General features: G+C 36.3%; 1 long non-coding RNA gene across 3 annotated transcripts; it reads right to left on the reverse strand.

The window, feature by feature from the left end:
* Positions 1-344: 344 nt before the first annotated feature.
* LOC106316544 lies at positions 345-1,822 on the reverse strand. Of its 3 annotated transcripts, none has more exons than XR_001264857.1 (3): positions 1,687-1,822; positions 1,095-1,423; positions 345-1,008 (listed from the first exon to the last, which is right to left on the reverse strand). It is a non-coding gene; the product is annotated as an uncharacterized LOC106316544 (long non-coding RNA). The 3 variants fall into 3 exon arrangements; XR_001264856.1 differs by having other exon boundaries at positions 345-723; positions 839-1,008; positions 1,095-1,822; XR_001264858.1 differs by having other exon boundaries at positions 345-723; positions 821-1,008; positions 1,095-1,822.
* Positions 1,823-3,402: the final 1,580 nt, after the last annotated feature.

The following is a 3,402-nucleotide window of genomic DNA, read 5'->3' on the forward strand; positions in this document are numbered from 1 at the left end:
CATGTCCATATGTAACTCATATAAATATTTGACCCATTTACATTCAGCAAGGGGAAATCATCTTTTGGAAATTAGTATTAGCTTATAGCTCTCGCATGTAGACCAAAATTAAAGAAAATCTTAACTGGTTAGGTCTCAGAACGCATCGTATTGAATCAATCTTGACACATAATAGTTGAGAGAGACCACCATATGTATGTTACTATTTGCCACAAGTGATCTTTTTTGAAATGTCTATAATATGAGATACATAATCTTGTTTTAGTTACATCTTAACATACATAAAAACAAATAAATAAAAATCAGTAATTATACAGAAAAAAAAAAAACTAAAAAAGCCTAGGACAAAAATAGAAAAAAAAAATTCGGGGAATGAGCTACTTATTGACGCAGCACATTTTCAAGTTATTTTGTTCTCTTTCTGAGGCAATGAGATAAAAACATGACTGGAATTTCAGTGACCAAATATGTCATGGCAATTTGTACCTTCACAAAGAAGTTAATGAAGGTCTGCGTAAAAGTAATATTCCTCCTTAGGTTTATAAGAGATTACTCTTAGATACTTAAAAAAAAAACAATTCTTGGATGTGTTGGTGTTCATGTTCTTCTCTCAGGAGCTTCCTTGACAGCTATTACAAACTGATCCCACATGCTTGTTGTGATGCAACTCCAGTAGCTCCTTGAATCTCTTGTGGTCGAGCTGTTTTCTTAAAAATGAGATACCTGCAAACTCAACATAGTAAGTTAAGAATCACATATATGTTATTTATGGCACTACTTTGTCAGTTGTCATGAAAATTGAATGGATTCAAAAGATTACATCTGATGGCTTTCTTACATCCTATATATATCACGAGCTGCAATGTATATCTATGTACTTATATTGAATCCCAATGCTTTTAGAACCAAAGCACCTTCTCTACTGTCAGAGGACACATCCTTTGCGCTCTCCTCTCCTCTCCTCTCCTCTGAGACTTCTCCTTCTCTTTCCACCAGAGATATCAGTACCTGAAAAATATAGAATAGACCAATGAGTTAGCAACAACAACAAAGCACGTGTAAAAAGACTTTCAAACTCGAAGTCCTGAACCCACATTTGCTTTGCTTTCTCAATGTCCAATTTCCTTGCCTTTAAGAACCTCTTATAATGTTTAGAGGGTAGTAGCAACTCGTCCATGACCAGGCTTGTCTAAACTCATCAACTACTTGAAAATCCTCGACATCACGAACATCTTCAACGGAGACCGAGCTGACTCAGCCTTCTATTTTTCTTCTCTTTACCTTCTTGAGAGAGTGCTTGAGTTTGGTAGAGGCATTGATGGCTTTCTTTTTCAAAGAAGCCATTTTTGTTCTCTTCTCATTTTCTGAATTCTTAAAGTCATACTTTCTTTCTTCTCATCACTTCTCTACAGTCCATCAAAACCTGAATTACTTCTAGAAATAACAAACAGCTTAAACTAACGTAATTTCTGAAATTGAAGAACAAAACTCTAAGTACCCAGAAACGAAATTGCAGAAATGTTCACTTTTCGTGATTTGAATTTGTAGAGATTTTGGGTCTTGTTGTGCCCGGGAGAGATATATTGCAGGGATTATCACTTTCAATTTCAGTGAGACCCCAAAAATCAAATTATGAAATCTAAAGGTAGAGCATTAGATGGAATGAAACAGATCTGATTGACTTACATGATCTTGCTTATTGATCAACTGCACGGTGTAGTCAGACCTGACACTTTCGACTAAATGATCGAAGACGTAGAAATCTTGCTCGAATCAAAGAGAATGGCTGATCCACGATCACCCTGATATGGTGAAACTATATTTGTTCTTTATTTCTTGTAAATCCAACGAAAATATAAATTAGATTAGAGATAAGAAGACAAAAACATCTTTAATGAAACGTGTTTTATTAGATAGTTATTAATCTTATTTTCTAATTAGTCACGACATTTTTAATAGGTCCAAATTTTAAAGCATGTTAAATTTTAAATAGGATCTTGTTTTAATAATATTTGATTACGGATCGAGATGTTATAATTCAATTGATAGATGTCCATAACCGATCCGGTGCATAACCGGCTCATACACTTAGAGAGAGAGACGGTCCAACTATAGAGAGAGAAATGCGGCCACGACTCGGAGAGAGAGAGAGAGAGAGAGGCGGCCATGTAGCTTGGAGAAAAGGAAACTATATTTCCTTTTTCTTTGTATTTGTACTCTTTTCATATTATGTATTAGTAGTTTTCATAATCCTAGTTTGTTTAGGTTTTGGATACTTTCCATATTTCTATATCTTGTAATCCTTATATAAAGGAACACACTTTTGATTAATAATACACAGAAACTTACAGTTCTATTTTTTAAGTTTCACAACATGTTATCAGAACGACAGCCTCTAACACACTGAGCCTAAAACCAAATCGCTAAAACCCTAAAACCCTAAACGAAGAGGAATCTGTCTCGAAACTTCAAAGAGGTCGTTCTCCCAAACCGTGAGGACCCAGAAAACGATCAAGATATCAAATCAAATCCCTTGCCGATAAGAATCAGTCAGTACAAACCACTTGTCGATCTGACAACCGACGCGCCCTCACGCACATATACAGTGCGCGCCGATTTGCTTTGGAACCCTAATCCGAACCCGACGAACCTTAATCCGTCCCCGCATCTGTTCCAGCTCGTATCCACCTGATCAGCTCCAGCCCCAAGGCGTTCCTGATCCTAGACGAACTCAGCTCCATCTTGATCCAGGACAGCTCGCGTTCCAGACAACAAAGCTTCCCGTTCGCATCAGAGCCGCCCGCGATCCCGACTGCACCAGCTCCCGTTCGACGATCAGCTGCTCGCATCTCCAACATCAATCCGTTCGCGTCCAGGCCAGCTCGTGTCCAGCTCAAGGTTCATTCTCTTGGTTGTCTGGTTTCAACAATCTACTAACCTAAGGTAATTCAAATTCTAAGAACATGAAAATCGAATTTGGTTGATTGTAAAGAATGAAACTTAAAATCTAATCTCTATAAACTAAAGCCATAGGATAATAGATCAATCCCTAATGAGTAAATCGAAGCTCTATAAGTTCGATCCCCAAACCTAAAACGAAAATGATCCATTGATCAATTAAAATCAAAGCCTTAATGGTTTTGAATCTCAAATCAAAATTCCTTTGATCTAAGATCAAAATTCCTTTGATCTAAGATCAAAATTTGATCTAAGATCAAATTTTCGAAAATCCTAAAACCCTAATTCGAAAACTATTGATTGATTGCTTGCTTGATATAATCCGAATTTGATTGATTGTTTATTGAGATTGAAACTGATCTGATTAGGATTGTTGCTAGAATTGATTAATTGCTTATTGTTTTAAAATCTGAACCTGATCATGATTGCTTAAATAATTAAACC

This window comes from Brassica oleracea, chromosome C9 (assembly GCF_000695525.1).
Source record: "Brassica oleracea var. oleracea cultivar TO1000 chromosome C9, BOL, whole genome shotgun sequence".
In the NCBI taxonomy this organism is placed as follows: domain Eukaryota; kingdom Viridiplantae; phylum Streptophyta; class Magnoliopsida; order Brassicales; family Brassicaceae; genus Brassica; species Brassica oleracea.